The following is an 18,722-nucleotide window of genomic DNA, read 5'->3' on the forward strand; positions in this document are numbered from 1 at the left end:
CTCTTGTGAAAGGGCTCCAGTTTTTCGGGCTGTTAATTTCTGTAGAAACTGTTACCCTTGCCCATTAGTTGAGCTCTGGGCCAGGAGGATTTAAGGCTTTGGGGGAGAGAGGGCTGGCTGCTGCCATATGATATAATTATATGCACATTTGCAGCTTGGGAAACTCAGGAGCACAATGTGGGGATTCCAGTTACAAGGAGGGAGATTCCAATTAAACATGATAAATGTTTTTTTCCTTAATTGTAAGAGCTGTTTGACCATGGACTGGACTCCTTGAGAAGGTGGTGGACTCTCCTCCTTTGGAGGTTTTGAAGCAGATGTTGGATGGCCATCTGTCAGGGATGCTTTAGCTGAGATTCCTGCATTGCAGGGGATTGGACTAGATTGACCGCTGGTCAATAATTCTATTATTCTATGTAGGCAGGTGTCAGCCTCTCTGCTGGCTCTGGGTGGCAACATGGGCACCATGCAAGCCAGAGTCGGGAACCACAGGCCCAGTGTCCCTCTCCTTGCCTCTGTCCTCTCTGTCCAGCTCTGTGGACACCCCAGACCTCTCCCGGACCCTGTTTGGCAGGCTCAAATGCTTTTGCTGGCCTGGCCTGGTGCGAGGAAACCCCTGGCTGCCATGCTGCTGGTGTGTCACCTACTGTGAGTCACACATTTGCCTCTGGCCGCACCGAAGAGCATAGGAGAAGTCCAGCAGCTGGATCAGACCCAAGGCCCACCTGATTGTGCAGCATCTTCCTGGCATGCAGAAGGTCCCACCATCCCCTCCCAAGCACCTTGACCTTCAGCCACATCCCAAATTCATCTAGTCTAACCCTCTGCAAGTGGAGGATTTTTTTTGCCCAACATAGGGCTCAAACTCATCACCCTGAGATCAAGAGTCTCAGACAATTCATGGAGGAGGAGATGGCTTTCGATGGTTGCTAGTGTAATAAACAAAACTCTGCCCTTATTCCCTTATGGGGAACACAAGAGCCCTTATAGAGTCCTTTGTAGGGTATCCAATCAAGTGACCATTAACAGGTAACCTGCCAGACAGGAGGTAAACAATGCACTCAGATTTCTGTTGTAGACCGCCCTTTCTGTGATGTATGTATGATGTTTCTGGGGGTGCTCTTGGACTCCAGGGCGGGCAATTTAAAATGTCTGTATAAGGGCGGGCACACCTGGGTTCTGGGTCCTCCTCCTTTCCTGCGTGTGAGGGGAGCAGGCAGGCTTATAGGCTGCCTGGGGGGCATTTTCTGAACAAACAAATCTTATCTCCCAGTATATTGACTAAGAAGACTCTTAGCAGGGTGCATTACTGCTATTTCTGCAATTCGGAAAGCACCTGGAGAAGGACTCTGAACATTCAGTTTCGGAACCAGTTCTGGGGCAGACGGGGGTGGGGGTGCTGTTTAGAAAACAATTAATCCTAGAATTACCAGCCGTACTTAATGCTGGCTCCAGAGATGTTGAGAGTGCAAAGTTCAAAGCTTTACCAAAGTTTGCACACCACGAAATTGCTGATCTTAAACCGCAGGTTCTTCTCTTCCTGCCTCGGCTTCCAGCTCCTTATCTAAGCCACTTTCCTTCAGATCGTAGCCAGCCTTTCAAATTTTGGATATTTTAAGGCAGTCCACTTTGAGGATGGGATGGCTTATCCCGGCAGGCCCTCCTGACCCCTCGCGCTCCACTCACCCCTAATATGTGTGGGTTGAAGGAGCGGGGGGGGGGGGCAGTGCCCTAATTCTTCCTCCTTCCTCTTTAATAGAGGTGTTTTAAATGGCATGAAGATAAGCTCAGCCTCTAGATGGAGCGAGAAACTTTAAAAGCAAAGAGTCTGTGAGTCTGCCTTATCTTATCTCCTCCTGTTCCACAATGTCTAGTGAGCCAAGCTGAACCAAAACTACGGATTTCTCTTCCCTGCTTTGTCTCTACCTATCAGGATGCATTCACTGTGGCGGGAGAGAATTAACCCTCCGGTTCCACTGCTGTGCAAAGTTGTGGATGAAGCTCTCCACACACGTCTTTATTAAGCTGAAAGCAGGGGCGTCTTACCCATAGAGGCTAATGGTGCAGGGCACCAGGGTGCCAGGTTCTGGAGGGCGCCAGCGGAGAGGTGGAGGCTGAATGTGGCACCTCCTGACATCAGCTCGCCGCCCTCGCCCACCTCCGCCATGCCGTGCCCAGAGCCTCTGCTGCTGTGGCCATCGTGGCACGAAGCGGCCAGCTGAACCAGGAGCCACAGCGTCCAGCCTCTGCTTCTTCCCCACCAAAGGAGTTGCCCCCAAGCCGCTGCCCGCCTCCCCCAGCCCCGCAAAGCTGGGCACATCACTGGCAGCACTGTTGTGCTGGTCCCGTGGGTTAACCGTGAGGCGAGGTCCGAGTCCAGTCCGAGGTCGAGGGTGCAGGATGGAGGCAGTCAGTCAAAGCTGAAGCTGGGTCCAAGGCGGGTGAGGTCAGGAGATCCGGCAGGACAGGGTTCAGGCAGGAACTGGTGTTACCGGAAAAATCTGAGGGCTCCCTTGGACAAAAAGTAAAGACACCAACCAGAGTAAATTGGAGCAAATCAGCAGTCTGTAGGCTTGGCCTTTATTGACTGTTGCAACAGGGTGCTCCCCTCACTTGCAGGTGAGAGGAAAGACACAGAAAAATGGTGTGCAAGACCTTATAAAAACTTTTGAAATTCCCCTCCTCTAGGTCAAGCCCACCCCCAGAAACATCATGCATACATTACAGAAAGGAGGGGTTGAGGGAGGAGTTGCGGTGGTCACCTGAGTGTCCTGTCACCTGGCTGGTTCCCTTCTCTCCCCCTCCCCATGAGTCACTTCCAGGAGACAAAGGGGAGTTTGCAGTTTCCTGCCCCCAGAGGGAAGATCTGATCATTGTCCTTTGTTTCAGTCCATGCTGAATCCGCTCCCATATGCAAGTTCTTTGTGATCTTGATTGTCTTCTGTCTAGGACCATCAGGGTTGGCATAGCAACTGGGCAGGGCTCCTGTGGATGTGCTGGGATGGTGAAGGGATTATGGCTGACCAGAACCAAGCCACCCCCTTTTGATAGTCCTTGTCATATGGAGTAAAATAAAAATGGAACTCTGATGTATGGTTGATTTTCTATGAATTTATAACAGAAGTGTGGCGTATGTAGTGTGTGAGTGTGAGTGTGAGTGTGAGTGTGAGTGTGAGTGTGAGTGTGTATGAAGTTTGTACAAACAGAATGATTGGGGTGGGGGGGTTCCTGCTACACTGGCAACCAACAGTGTTGCTCCCGCAACTTGGGACTGGGGCTGGCTGGCTTTTATCTGCCCCGAGGCATAGGGCGGCCCCAATCCTCTGGTGACTCGCCTCTCCTGGCCTGGAGGTGAGCACTCCTCCTGCGGGAACTTAGTTCCCTCCGCCTCTCTGCCCTGAGCCTCTGCAGCTCAGGAGAGGCTGGAGGGTTACCGGACCCAGAGGCAACCTCAGCTTCCCCTGACGGGGCTGAGAGTGGAGCACCTGCAGGCAATGGGTCCTCCACCCCCTCAGGAGCCAGAGCAGGCTCAGCTGGTGCCTGCACCTGAGGATCCAGCACAGGTGAGGACCCTTCAGGCTCAAGCCCCAGCCCCGGCTCAGCTGGTTCTGGAGGCGGGGGATCCTGTGCAGCCTGGGATTCCTCAGGTTCAGCATCCGAGTCCGAATCCCAGGCCATCACAGCTGTCTTCCCTACAAAAAGGTCAGCACCTCTGGGAAAGGGGGAGGGCTGCCGGATGGATCTTTGCACCACGGCGCCGGATATGCTTAAGACGGCCCTGGCTGAAAGTCTCTCTTAGTCTACATTGTTATAAGAAAAAAACTGCACCTGTTCCCTTATGGGGTATCCAAGAGCCCGTATAGAGTCCTTAAGTGGGTTCCCTAGTGGTAGGAGAAAATAACAGAGGCCAAGCAGAGAATATTGAGAAGCAAAGCAGCTAGTAAGCTTGATCTTCATTGATTTGTTGGAATAGGGTGCTCCCCTCACACGGTGGAAAGGAGGAGGAACCCAGAACAGTGGCACACAAGGCCTTATAAAGACTTTTGAAATTGCCACCCTGTGGATCAAGACCACCCCCAGAAACATCATACATACATCACAGAAGGGGTGTAACCTAAGACCACCCCCCAGATACATCACACCTACATCTCAAAAAAGGCCGTCTAAAACAGAAATTTAAATGTTGTTTTTCTCCTGTCCTTTATCTCCTGTCTGGCAGGTTACTTGATTGGATTGCCTGGGGAGCCTGGCCAGTCTTTTGTAATGATAAATACTTAGTTCCTGGGCCAGGTCACAGGCTCATACCTTATTCATATCTTAAATGTGCCCTTAAGACAGGGTTTGTGAGGAAAGAGACAATGGGGAGGTTTCCCACTTTGACCTTGCAGAGAAAACATTTGCTCAGTTTAGGAATCAAAATGGTTCCCGGTTGGCCTTCCTGTGCTGATCTATGTACGCACTTGGTTGGTACACTTATGAACATTACCATATATCTAAGACCTCAAAATTCCCATCACAGGGAGGAGGAACCCAGAACAGTGGCGCACAAGGCCTTATAAAGACTTTTGAAATTTCCCACCCTGTAGACCAAGACCACCCCCAAAAACATCATACATACATCACAGAAGGAGGCGGGTCTACAGCAGTAATCCTGTTTGCCAGGATACTTGATAGTGGTCACTGATTGCTTTACCTGGGCAGCCTGGCTATTCTGTTGTGATGATCAATATTTTAGTTTCCTGAATACGCTCACCCTGTTCATACATAAACACTCCCTAAGGACAGGATTTGTAAGCAAAAAAACAATGGGAAGGCTTTCCCCATTTGCCTCCCTTACTGCAGAGGAATATTTGAGGTCACTGAGAGAGTCAAAATGGCTTCAGGATTGCTCTCCTGTACTATTTCAGACACGTGGTTTATATACTTATGTATGTGTTTTCCTTGTATATTTATGAACATTTATTTTGTATTTGGGACCTTAGAATTCTTATAACAACATACATCTTGGGTAGCGGATGCGTTTGTGGGGTTTATATGATGATTTTTATAGTTGCAGGGTCTTTCAAGGCTAGTAGCCATTGATAGTTTTCTCCTCCATGAATTTGGCTGATCCTCTTTTAATGCCATCTCTGCTGTGATAGGCATTTTGAGGTCTTAGATATATGTTAAATGTTCATAAATGTACCAACCAAGCACGTACATAGATCAGCACAGGAAGACCGACCTGAAACCATTTTTGATTCCCAAACTTACCAAACGATTTCTCTGCAAGGCAGTGGCGTAGCGTGGGGGGTGCAGGGGGGGCCGGCCGCACCGGGCGCAACATCTGGGGTTAGGGCAAATCCACGGGTTAGGGGGCGCAAATCCACGGGTTAGGGGGCGCAAATTACTTGCCTTGCCCCGGGTGCTGACAACCCACGCTACGCCACTGCTGCAAGGTCAAAGGAAAATGGAAAAGCCTCCCCATTGTCTTTTCCTTCACAAATCCTGTCTTAAGAGTATATCTGTGTATGATTAGGGTGAGCCTGTGACCTGGCACAGGAACTAAGTATTCATCACTACAAAAGACTGGCCAGGATCCCCAGGGTATCCAATCAAGTAACCAAGAAATCCAATCAAGTGACCATGAAACAGGTAACCTGTCAGACGAGATAAACAAGTCACTCAGATTTCTGTTGTTGACCACCTTTAGGTATGATCATATAGGTATGATGTATCGGGTGTGTGTGTGTCTTAGCTTATACCCCTTCTGTGATGTATGGATGATTTTTTTTTGGGGGGGGGGTCTTGGTCTACAGGGGAGGCAATTTCAAATGTCCATATAAGTGATGGACTACATGGAATTGGCGGAAATGACTGGCAGAATCCAAGACCAGGGAGAAGAGTCAGTGGAAGAAGATTGGAAAAAGTTTAAAGACTATTTACAGAAACACTGTAAATTTAGTATTTGTTAGAAGGATGTTGGAATAATATTATATGATTTTAGTAGGAATGATACAAAGGATTTGGGAATAACTGACTGTTAATTGGTGAAAGGAGGAAAGTAAAGTTACATTATATTAAGACAATTTACAGGACAAAAATTTTAAAAGAGGGAAAGGATTTGCTGAAATAGATAATTGACCTAGAATACAAAAAAGGGAGGTGTGAGGAGGTCAAGGAAATAAGCTAATGAAAGAATAGTATTGAGGAGATCTGAAGTATTTATTTATTTTTGCATTTTTGTTTTTGTTCAATGGGTTTTATTTCTCTGTTTTTCTTTCTTCATTCTTTTTTTTATATTGTGGTGTATTGATTTGTTTTTGTTTAATGTGGTATGTTTATTTTTTCTTTCTGTAATTGTTGAAACTTTAATAAATATTATTTTTTAAAAAACAAACAAATGTCCATATAAGAACTTGGACACCATTGTTCTGGGTTCCTCTCCTCCCTCTCTGCATGACACAACAAAACAACAACAACAACATCCCTGAGCTTTCAAGTTGAGAGGATACATTCAGGCATAATATTTGTAACATTTAACAACTTTAAAGACCAGAGGCATTTTTGCTAGGTTTAGTGGGAAGAGAGATTAAAATAAAAGATCAGAATTTGTTTATGTATGCCACAACCGCCACGAGAACTCTATTGGCCCAAAAATGGAAAACACAACATTTACCAACCATCCAGGAGTGGCAGGTGAAGATGACAGACTTTGCGGAATTAGCCAAATTGACAGGGAGAATTCGGGACCATGTGAGGACCAGAGATACAAGAACAACTGGAGTAAATTTATTGAATATTTAAAAGAGACCTTTAAAAGTTTAAAGACACTAGCAGGACTGGAATAATACCTTCAATGTAAAATAGTAGAGCTATGACAATAATATACGCAATAAGTATGTGATGTATATACCAGCAGCTGGGAGGGAGGGAAGTCAAGACTCGGCAGAGTCAAAGGGTTTATATTGTGATAATAAGGATTGTTGGAAAAAGGATTATATGAAGAAAACAATAAAAATTTGTTCGAAAAAAAGTAATAATAAAGATGTGGGCCCCCACCGTAACACCACCTATGAGTGTTTATTTAGTTGTATTCTTGCATCGCAAGGGGTTGAACTAGAGGACTTGGGTCTCCCTTCCAACTCGACAGTTCTATGATAGAGAGCAAGTTTTCCAGGCTGGCTATGCACATCCTCAGTTGTAATGAATGTATGGGGTTGCTCGTGTGTAAGTTGCCACCACGCCTGGCTAGGTAGCCTGGTTAAACCTTTCCTGACTGGACAGCCCTTCACTTCGTGGCTGTTCAGTCGCTAGCAGAATCCGTCAGTGGGTGTTTCTTAAACTTCTTCCAGCACAGAAGCTCTTTGACGCCAAGTCTACGCCTACCTTCCCTGCGTGGAAGTCTTCTGCGCAGGGTGGGTGTGGGCAGAGGAGGACCTGTGCTCTCCCCGCTGGTCTCCAGCAAAGAGTCCTGGAGACCCCTCTCCGATTCCCCCAACTGCCCCCCTTTATCCCTGGTGTTACGCTGATTTCCTTCCCCAGCCGATGAGTTCCCTCTCTCCCTGCTTGGCCCTTCTCCGGCATCGCTTGGGAGCCCTGCCTCCACTTCTGGCTCCGATGTCAGTTCCCTGACATCAGTGATGGCTTTTCTCTCTTTCCCCCTTATCCCCTCCCCCTACAGTTGGATTACCTTCCCTAATGTTCTCCCTCTTAATTATAGGGAGTGAAGGGCCTCCTCCAGCCCCGAGCCGCCATGCAACACCCTTAAACCATGGGCTGGGATGGCTACATTGCAGCCCACCCAAACATCTGGTGTTTTCTCCTTTAAAGAGGGATCCCCTCCTTCTCTTCCCCTTCTAAACTTGGCAGCCTTAATTAACATCGCCCCTGTTCCCAGCTGCTCGGAGCTTTCTTCTTCCTAGGTAACATATTCTCTCTTCTTTTTGCATGAAATCTCTCTGCGGTGTCTTTTTAATTGAAGATGCAATAATGGCAAGTTGCTTTGCTGCAGCTGTTAAACAGTCAAAACCAAGGAGGGGTGTGGAGAATTCCATTAAAACTATCTGTATTATGTCAACAGGCTCAATCCTGCTCTTGATTACCTATGTAGCCCCCGGCAGAACTGAATTACCACCTACAAACACTCGAAAGGAGAGTGCGGTAGTTTTTTTAATTTTTTGAACTTCTTTTCCTGCACGCTGCTAATTTTGAACTGAATGGCTGAGTGATAATCCTAATGGCCTTTGCAGAGCAGAGCTAACGAGAAAAGAGCTGATAAAAGGGACCCAATTCGCAGATTGCCATCGCCTCTCTCCTGAACGCCACATTGGATCCCAGTGGGAATCTAGAGAGGTTTTGCATCTGAGTTGTGGAATAAATCTTACAGTGAGGAGGAACAAAACCTCTGTGTCGATTCACCTGCCAGAGTTTTCCCATTCCCATCGGGATCTCTAGTTAGAAGGAAATCTAACCACAAGATAATCATTTTAAAAATTACACCAGCGTATTTTATTTTTCCGACATGCCTATCAGGAGAATGGCTTTGCCCATCTGTGCTATGGGTGCTCTGAACATGGTACAAAGTGCAAAGCATTTATACAGTAGTTGACACACAAAAAGCATTTCAGTCACTTCCTCAAATATTCCAGAAAATTACAAAAGTTGCAACAAGTTTCTAAAATGTGTTTGTCCTTTTAAATCGGCTTACATGGCGTTCATTCTGCTTTGCTGGTAATCTGCAGTTACATGTGCTTGAACATTTTTGCGCAATCTTGTTATTGGCGGCTTTTTATTCTCCCCTATGAACCTTCCTGGGCTCCGAAATCTTTGGTAGAGGACCTTCTCTCCACCCCACCACCCTCTCAGACTCTAAAACTCCCTCCCTGGAGAAGCCCGGCTGGCTCCATCCTTGTGCTTCCACCAACAATCCTCACTTGGTACTAGGAACTGCCTGTTTTTTGTGGAGTAGACGGGAACAATATTAAAGAATATAAAACCGTGTGGAAAAAACGACAGTATATACAGTACAATGAGGATGATTAGAAGACTCTTTTTGTCAGAAGTCTTTTTTTATTTAAGTGTTTATTTAAGTATTAATTAGGAAGATTAAGTTTTTTTGTGCACGTAAATCTGCTTTTTCTTCTTTCTTCTTTCTGTATTTTCTTCTATTCTTTTTTCTTAACTGTTTTTTCTTTAATTTTCTTTTTGTAGTATGAGATTGTAAATTCTTTGTATATGTGCGTAATTTAAATTAATAAAGATTATTTTTTAAAAAGGAACTGCCTGTTTCTTATTTATTGATCTTTTATGGAAAAAAAATTCAAATATGAAGCAGTAAAGTGATGCAAAAAGGGAAAAGGGGGGGGGACAAAAACCCCCACAACTTTGTAAAGGGGAAAAACCATTATATGAGTACCCTAACCCAGTCCTTTGAAGCCATTGTGAAAGTGTTACCCACCCCCCATCATTTCCATGATGGAAAACTACTGGGGCGCCCTCTGATATTGGCAGCCACTCAGAACCAATATTTTTCCAAGGATGAGACGTTCTTGAACAATTTCTTTAATGCATTGGGTCCAAACGGACCTTCCATCAAGATTAAGGCTTGGCATCTCTTTGCTCTCGCTGTCTCCCCAGAAAAACATATTTATTGAGCTCACAATGCGGAGCTTGCCATGTCAGATGCTATTTACGACTCTGTTCCACTCCTGATTATGGTCCTTCCATGCCGACCGGGGCTACCAGTGGCAGAAAAATTGCAGGCTTAGTTGCAGGCAGGACTTTGTCGACTGACCCCCAGCTTTTTAGGTGGTCTCTTCTTGTTGTTGTTTAGTCGTGTCCGCCTCTTCGTGACCCCCTGGACCACAGCACACCAGGCCCTCCTGTCTTTCACTGCCTCCCGCAGTTTGGTCAAACTCATGCTCGTAGCTTCAAGAACACTGTCCCACCATCTCGTCCTCTGTCGTCCCCTTCTCCTTGTGCCCTCCATCTTTCCCAACATCAGGGTCTTTTCCAGGGAGTCTTCTCTTCTCATGAGGGGGCCAAAGTCTTGGAGCCTCAGCTTCAGGATCTGTCCTTCCAGTGAGCACTCAGGGCTGGTTTCCTTCAGAATGGAGAGGTTTGATCTTCTTGCAGTCCATGGGACTCTCAAGAGTCTCCTCCAGCACCAGAATTCAAAAGCATCCATTCTTCGGTGATCAGCCTTCTTTAGGGTCCAGCTCTCACTTCCACACATCACTACTGGGAAAACCTCTTCTTACACATCAGTATATTCTGAGATGCCAAAAGGGATGTAAGAAAAGCCTGCCAGATCGAGCCAAAAGGATCTATCTAGTCCAGCACCCTGTCCTCAAAGTGGCCAAAGAGATGCCCCCAATAAGACACAAGTTTAGGACACAAGAGCAACTTTCCCCCTACCTGGGATTTCCAGGAGCATTGCTGACTCCCAACATGGTGGCAGAACATGGCCATTGTGGCTGTAGCCCCCAATAGCCCTCTCCTCCATGAATTTCTCTAATCCTTTCTTTCAAAGAATGGCCAAGGGCCATCTAGTCTACTCCCTTGCAATGCAGGAATCTCAGCCATTCAGTTTCAATCAAAAACCATTCCGGCTTGTTTTATTACACATTTAATTCATTGCAGAATAATTCAGAATAAGTGTACTTTAGAGAATTGGTAACTTTTGATATGATCTTTGGTAGAAAGTCGAAGGGGGCACCACATGAGTAGGGAGGTGCTGGAAGCATGGGATTGGAGAGCTGGAAGGGCTGCAATGCAGAAACCTCAACGAAAGCATCCAGGTCAACCGTCAGATTCTGCAAATGCTAAACTCCATTGTAGCCTGTGAAATATAAAAAAACAAACAACCCTGGATGTCAAGTAGCAGCAATTCAATATATTTAGGGTGTATCTGGTAGTGAATATTGCACTTCAAAATTCAGAGGGCAATTTTGAGAATCTGGTAGGAATAACCTCTGCTTGCCTCGCTCTCCTTGGTAAAGCGATTTTTGGATACACTGCTCCCAAATATAAATGATTTGCTGTTGACATAGTAACCAGGATTAATGTATTATCTGTTTGTACAGGCAGTGAGAAATGAAACAAACAGAAAAAATGAAGCGAAAAGCCTCTTCTGAATATTGAAGTATAAATGGAGAGAAATGAGGTTACAGAGTACAATTTAAGAGTCACAGAAATGTCAGTTAAGTGGCTGAAAATTGTCGTCACCTGAGAGTAAGCCTCATTGAAATCAATGGGACTGAGTAGATGTAAGAGAACACATAAAAATTGAACGAACACAAGTCGAGTCAGAAGCTGGGTGCCCAATAACTGAAGGTTGCTCCTCGCAGGAAGACAGTGTTTCACTTTCACAGCAAGAGAACTAGTATTATTGGGTCAGACTCGCATAGGCAGGCAAACTAAGGCCCAGGGGCTGGATCCGGCCCAATCGCCTTCTAAATGCAGCCCACGGACGGTCCAGGAATCAGTGTTTTTTTTTTACATGAGTAGAATGTGTCCTTTTATTTAAAATGCATCTCTGGGTTATTTGTGGGGCATAAGAATTCGTTCTCCCCCCCCAAAAAAATATAGTCTTGCCCCCTACAAGGTCTGAGGGACAGTGGACCAGCCCCCTGCTGAAAAAGTTTGCTGACCCCTGCAGCCTAAATCATTTTGGCTGCACTTTTCTGAACCTTTTCCAACTCTACAATGTCTCTCTCTCTTAGGCAAGTCCCCCAGATCTGTACATACCGGTAATATTCCAAATGTGGTCACAGCCAAGATTTGTGTCACGGAGTAGACGGATGAAAGGGCAGATTCCTTGTATAAGGCAGCTTCATAGATAACTTGGAGGAGGAAGGCTAATATTTTGCTGTCCTTTTGATCATGTATATTTTTGTGAAGAAAAGCAAAGATCCACACTTTATCCTGAGTCTTTGAAGTTGCTCATCTCTGAGATACAATGACTCTCTACGTGGAACTTTATGTTGGAAAACAAGCCCCCTCGAGAGAGGCTGGCCCCCCTCTTTGGTTCCCGGAGCTTGTTTACCGGTGATCTGGCTGGCTGGCATCCCCGCAAGTCCAGGGTAGATCTTGATAGGCGACATCTCCCAGAGTGGAAAATGCACACCCCCTCCCTCCTTGCATTCCAGCAAGAGAAAGGAGATAGTCAGAAAGTCTATTTGCATCTTGTTTATTTCTGACTTTACAGCACTACAGAAAACATGTCCGATCAGTTCAGACTTCTTCTAGCAAGTCACTCAAACTTCCTTTACATACGCAACAGGAAGGTCTCATATTACACACTGAACAAAGCTTTGTGAAACCTGTGAACTTCCGGGAAGATTCTTTCCCACAGCTAGTCACATCGTGTGATGTTTTCACCAAGCTGCCAGTTTGCAGCTGCGTTGTTCTCATATCGCAACACTTTAAGCATTGGTGTAGAGGTAGATTCGGGTTCCTTTGTGATCACAACCATCCCCCTTCTAAGATTACTCACTACAGTGGCACCTTGGTTCTCAAACGCCTTGTTACTCAAACAACTTTGAACCTAAACACTGCAAACCTGGAAGTAAGTGTTCCAGTTTGCAAACTTTTTTGGGAAGCTGAATGTACTCCGTTTTGAGAGTTACACTTCTGTTTTAAGCATTGATTTGAGTGTTACGCTGGTCTAACTGTTTTTGCTATTTATTTTGCCTTTTTGTTTTTGCAGTTTTTTGTTTTGTTTTTGTGACTGTGTGGAACCCAGTTCAGCTACTGACTGATTGATTGTGTGACTGCAGTACATTGTTTATTGCTTTCATTTTGTGGATCAATTGTCTCACTGAATAGTAAAATTCATGTTTTAGGGATTGTTTTTAAAAGTCTGGAGTGGATTAATCCGTTTTGCATTACTTTCTATGGGAAAGCGCACCTTGGTTTTGGAACGCATTGGTTTTGGAATGGACTTCCGGAACAGATTTAGTTTTAGAACCACGGTACCACTGTAATCGGGACACAGGTGGCACTGTGGGTTAAACCACAGAGCCTAGGGCTTGCTGATCAGAAGGCTGGCGGTTTGAATCCCCACGACGGGGTGAGCTCCCATTGTTTGGTCCCTGCTCCTGCCAACCTAGCAGTTCGGAAGCATGTCAAAGTGCAAGTAGATAAATAGGTACCACTCCAGCAGGAAGGTAAGCGGTGTTTCCATGCTCTGCTCTGGTTCGCCAGAAGCGGCTTAGTCATGCTGGCCACGTGACCTGGAAGCTGTCTGTGGACAAACGCCGGCTCCCTCGACCAGTAAAGCGAGATGAGCACCGCAACCCCAGAGTTGGCCATGACTGGACCTAAAGGTCAGGGGTCCCTTTACCTTTACCTTACCACTGTAATCATATAATTATGCAACACTAACAATGTATTGCAATGGTCAACACAGATCTCCGCATGCTGCCTTGCAGCTAGATTTGTTGCATGCAAAGCAGCAGCGCAACCTCTGAGCTGCAGGTCTGTCTGCCTCTCCATCCCTGGGGCTTCTTATCCTCCTTTCACTCAGCGGATAGGATCACGGGCTGCTGCACGTCTTTCTAAAACAAGTTAAATAAGCTGCCAGGGTTCTCTGCTTCATGGCCACCGTACACGCATCCTGCTTTCTTGACAGCTGTAAAGGGGAGGGACGACTGGTGCTTGTTTGGGAACCCAGCTTGCCCAATCTGTTCTCTTGTCCTGCCGGCTGTTCTTGTGAAATAATTGGTACCATCCATCTTTATACCCCACAGCTGCAGGTGACTGGATGAGGGCATCCCCACTTCAAGGCAAGCCAGCCTTGGGCTGTGGCGGTTTGAAGTGCAAAGACTCTCAAAATGTGTTCTTCTCCTGCCCGGGATGAAATCAATACGTTATTAGCGCACTCAGTAACTCTCTCCATGTTAACAATCTATCACCTTTTAAAGAGATGGGTCTTATCCTAGAATGGTAGAACTGGAAGGGATCCCCCAGGGGTCATCTAGCCCAACCCCTTGCAGTGCAGGAATCACAGCTAGAGAGTCCCTGACAGAAGGGCATCCAGCCTCTCTTTAAAAACCCCACTGAAGGTGTTACGGAAATGACATGCCCCCCCCCACATCTTTAAACTTGTTACAATGTTACAAATATTATGCCTCTGTGTATCCTTTCGAGTTGACAGCTCAGGGAAGATACCGAGGTTTATAAATTCATAGAAAATCCATACTTTAACCGACTCTCCTCATTCCAGTGCCATTTTAACCCTTGCAGAAAGGTGAATTTGGGCTCCACCTCCCTCCATGAACCAAGAAGCAGGAAGTCACGCAGGCAGCAGGAACAGGGCATCCCGCCATAATTCCCCAAGCATAAGAGCAGGGACACGGCCCCCCACCCAGGGAGCAACCGGGGGGGGGGGGGCAACACTAGACATCCCCAGAGGCAGCTGAGCAAATCCGGTGTTCTGAAAGCCCATCTCGAGACCAGTCCTGAGGGCAAGGAGAGGGAAAGAGCTTTATTGTTCTTTTGGTGATGGGGACATGAGAGGTGTTGGGAAAGGGGTCTGATAAAGTGACCTAATGTTGGACTTGTGTTATCCTTGTAGACCCCTCCCCACTTGTGACATGCCAGTGATGTGGTGATGATGTATCAGTGATGCCTCTCGAAGTGTATTCTGGGGGGGAAAGGGAAGTTTTAAAAGAGGACGTCACCCCATGCTGGGGGTTCTCACTCCTGGGGGCATCTGTTGCGCAACAATAAAGATCATAGTCTACTGACCGCTGCTTTGCTGCAAATTACTTGACTAGAGCTTCCCTTTTACTGACCGCATGGACCTGCGGAGGACTTGCACCCTGACCAGCTAGGCTCTTGAGTAGTCTCTCACCCTGGAATTGTTTCCTTCCGAGGCCCTCCATTAAGTGACAATTGCAGACATCCTGTGATGTAAGTCTGAAAGCGCCCATTCTGCAGCCCTTGACTGCGGAAGCTGCCCATCTGGTCACCAGACCCAGAATTGCAAGAACGTGGGTGACTTCCTTCTTGTGTGCCATCTCTGATGTGGTGTTTTGTCAGAGCTGTTCTTTCTTTTGGCCTCCTGTGTGTGTGTTTTCTTTTTTCTTTCTTTCTAAATGCAGGGGCGAAAAATCCCCAAACCACTGTATGGTTTCTGCCCCCTTGGTTCCATAAGCTCAACCCCAGTGCCCCCTACTGCATAAGAAGCATTATTCAAAATAGTGGGTTGCAAGTCTCACTAAGGAAGACAACAAGAACAAAATAATTCAAAGGGAAATTCAGGAACAATTAATGGCAACTTGACTCAAAATCCAATTAAAACGATTTAGTCTAATTCAGCAAAATTCATGAACTTGATCCCACAATATCAGCCTTTCAAAGTTTGATTTGAAATGGTAAGATTTTTAATGTGTTTGCATGGGTGTGTTTGCTTTTATATAATTTGTGAGCTGCCTGGGGGTGCCATTACTTTTTGGCCCAAAGATGCCATATAAATGATTAAACCTATAACAAAGGTGTGTCCTCCACTGGCCCATTCTCCTCTCCATCCCATCTCCAACCACGAACCCAGGAATTCCCTCCTGGAACTGTGACTTGCCTTTTGCTTTTGGACATGTGTGTTTCTCCCTGTTACAGAAATTACGGGGGGAGGGCACATCTTTAAAATTGTTAAATGTTGCAGATATTATGCCTGAATGTATCCTTTCGACTTGACAGCTCAGGGTTACCTAGTTACCTAGCTTTAAAAATAATATAAAATCAACTCCTTTGACAGTTTCCTCCATTTCAGCACTATTTTGCCCTTGGGAAAACGACTCTTTTCCCTGCTACCTCCCCAAGCCTGAGGACATGTATACACACATCCTACCCCAGGACGTGCCCAGAGGTGACAATTGCCGAGCTGATTGTTGGCCAAGGGAAGCCTAATCCCATCACCAGACCTGCCAAGGGGTCCAGACATGCAAAGGAAGTTCTGTTGCACTTTGGGTGGTGGAACCTCAGAGGTCTTTGCCTATGCTAATCTTATACCTGAGTCTTGCCCTGCCATGTCTGCTTATGCTAATCTTGTACCAAGGACTTGCCTGGACATTTGTCAAGGTAAAACTAGTGTAACCCCTGTCTACCCCTCCTCTTTTGTGACATAGAATCATAGAATCATGGAGTTGGAAGAGACCACAAGGGCCATCGAGTCCAACCCCCTGCCAAGCAGGAAACACCATCAGAGCACTCCTGACATATGGTTGTCAAGCCTCTGCTTAAAGACCTCCAAAGAAGGAGACTCCACCACACTCCTTGGCAGCAAATTCCACTGTTGAACAGCTCTTACTGTCAGGAAGTTCTTCCTAATGTTTAGGTGGAATCTTCTTTCTTGTAGTTTGGAACCATTGCTCCGTGTCCGCTTCTCTGGAGCAGCAGAAAACAACCTTTCTCCCTCCTCTATGTGACATCCTTTTATATATTTGAACATGGCTCTCATATCACCGTTAACCTCCTCTTCTCCAGGTTAAACATGCCCAGCTCCCTTAGCCGTTCCTCATAAGGCATCATTTCCAGGCCTTTGACCATTTTGGTTGCCCTCCTCTGGACACATTCCAGTTTGTCAGTGTCCTTCTTGAACTGTGGTGCCCAGAACTGGACACAGTACTCCAGTTGAGGTCTGACCAGAGCAGAATACAGTGGCACTATTACTTCCCTTGATCTAGATGCTATACTCCTATTGATGCAGCCCAGAATTGCATTGGCTTTTTTAGCTGCCGCATCACACTGTTGGCTCATGTCAAGCTTGTGGTCAACCAAGACTCCTAGATCCTTTTCACATGTACTGCTCTCAAGCCAGGTGTCACCCATCTTGTATTTGTGCCTCTCATTTTTTTTTGCCCAAGTGCAATACTTTACATTTCTCCCTGTTAAAATTCATCTTGTTTGTTTGGGCCCAGTTCTCTAATCTGTCAAGGTCATTTTGAAGTGTGATCCTGTCCTCTGGGGTGTTAGCCACCCCTCCCAGTTTGGTGTCATCTGCAAATTTGATCAGGATGCCCTTGAGTCCATCATCCAAGTCGTTGATAAAGATGTTGAATAAGACCGGGCCCAAGACAGAACCCTGTGGCACCCCACTAGTCACTCTTCTCCAGGATGAAGAGGAACCATTGATGAGCACCCTTTGGGTTCGGTCAGTCAGCCAGTTACAAATCCACTGAGTGGTAGCATAGTCAAGTCTGCATTTTACCAGCTTCTTTACGAGAATATCATGGGGCACCTTGTCAAATGCCCCCATGAAATCACATGTCAGTGATGTAGCAATGATGTAGCACTGATGCTGTATGAACTGTATTCTGGGATATAGTGGGAATTTTAAAAGTCCTTGTCACCCCATCCTCGGGATTCAAAATTCCTCTTTGAACCTGTTGTGCAATAAACTTTGATCTACAGCCATTTGCTCCGGCTGGTGGCTGGACTCCTTCCTTTATTCCGCAGGGACCCGCGAGCTCTGCCCGACCAGCTGGGGCACTGAGCAGCCTCGCACCTAGATTTCCCCGTAACATCCCGAAATGCCCCTGAGCGTGACTTGCATTATCAAGAAACTGGAGACTCCCCACCACCCACCCACAGGAGGTTAATAGTCCTGCGCTCCCTGCCTTTGCCTTATTTCCAAATCATCCAGCCGTGTTTTCCTGCTGTCACTTTGCATTATTGCCTTTCTCTGAAAATGTAGTCAGGGTTTCTTCCAGGGCCATTCGCTAGAAGAATCCCACTCCCCACTCCTTAGGGGTCCATCCTGTCACCTGGAACTGGGACCCAAACTCAAACAAATGTCTGCAACTCCCCCCAAGAGCATTGCTTTGCTCCTGAATGCAGAGAGTGCTCTCATTTTGGAAACTGCCTGGATGTGCTGCCCTCTGCCCTGAAAACCGGCCAGACCATGTTTTGTAGGAATTTTCTTGCTTCCTTTCTTCCTGGAGTTCATTCCAGGACAAGGGAGAAAACGTTAACAAAAAATATATTTTTGGGAGGAAAGCAATAGTGCTGTGAAACTATCTCTCTCCTTCAAGCAGTCACACAATGCTGCTTTCACTCCATAGGCATTGTTATTGTTATGAGAATTATAAAATCTAAGATACATAATAAATGTTCATAACTGTACTAGCAAACACAAACATCAATATATAAACCACATGTCTGAAACAGTACAGGAAAACAGTCCTAAAGCCATTTTGATTCTTTCAGTGACCTCAAATATTCCTCTGCAGTTTGGATGGAAATGGGAAAAGCCTCCCCATTGTCTCTGTGCTCACAAATCCTGCCTTTAAGGGCACATTTGGGTATGAATAGGGTGAGCCTGTGACCTGGACTCAGGAATTAATTGTTTATAATGGTCAGGCTGTCCAGGTAAACCCATTAACAGGTTTCCTGCCAGACAGGATCCTGCTGTAGGTCTGCCTCCTTCTGTGATGTAGATACAGTGGTGCCCCGCAAGACGAACGCCTCGCAAGACGGAAAACCCGCTAGACGAAAGGGTTTTCCGTTTTGGAGGCGCTTCGCAAGACGAATTTCCCTATGGGCTTGCTTCGCAAGACGACAGCCCATAGGGAAATCTCCGGGACAGTGGGGAAGCGCAGCTCGTCTTCCCCGCTGTCCTCGGACCTCCTCCGAAGCCTGGCGGCGGGGCGGGGACACCTCCCGCCGCCGGGCTTCGGAAGGATGCCCCGATGCCGGGCGGCGAGGCGGGAAAGTCTCCCCCCGCCACCCGGCATCGG

At 46.5% G+C, this 18,722-nt stretch overlaps 2 long non-coding RNA genes across 2 annotated transcripts in view; one reads left to right on the top strand and one right to left on the bottom strand.

The window, feature by feature from the left end:
• LOC309342428 overlaps positions 1-18,722 on the bottom strand; it is a 259,920-nt gene that overhangs the window by 182,307 nt on the left and 58,891 nt on the right. Inside the window, exon 2 of the long non-coding RNA XR_014156804.1 lies at positions 3,273-3,533. This is a non-coding gene — a long non-coding RNA (uncharacterized lncRNA). The remainder of the gene's footprint in view (positions 1-3,272; positions 3,534-18,722) is intronic.
• LOC309342444 overlaps positions 15,710-18,722 on the top strand; it is a 70,123-nt gene continuing 67,110 nt past the window's right edge. The window contains exon 1 of the long non-coding RNA XR_014156821.1: positions 15,710-16,065. This is a non-coding gene — a long non-coding RNA (uncharacterized lncRNA). The remainder of the gene's footprint in view (positions 16,066-18,722) is intronic.

The sequence above is a fragment of the Podarcis erhardii genome (assembly GCF_964252035.2).
Source record: "Podarcis erhardii genome assembly, chromosome: 5".
NCBI lineage: Eukaryota > Metazoa > Chordata > Lepidosauria > Squamata > Lacertidae > Podarcis > Podarcis erhardii.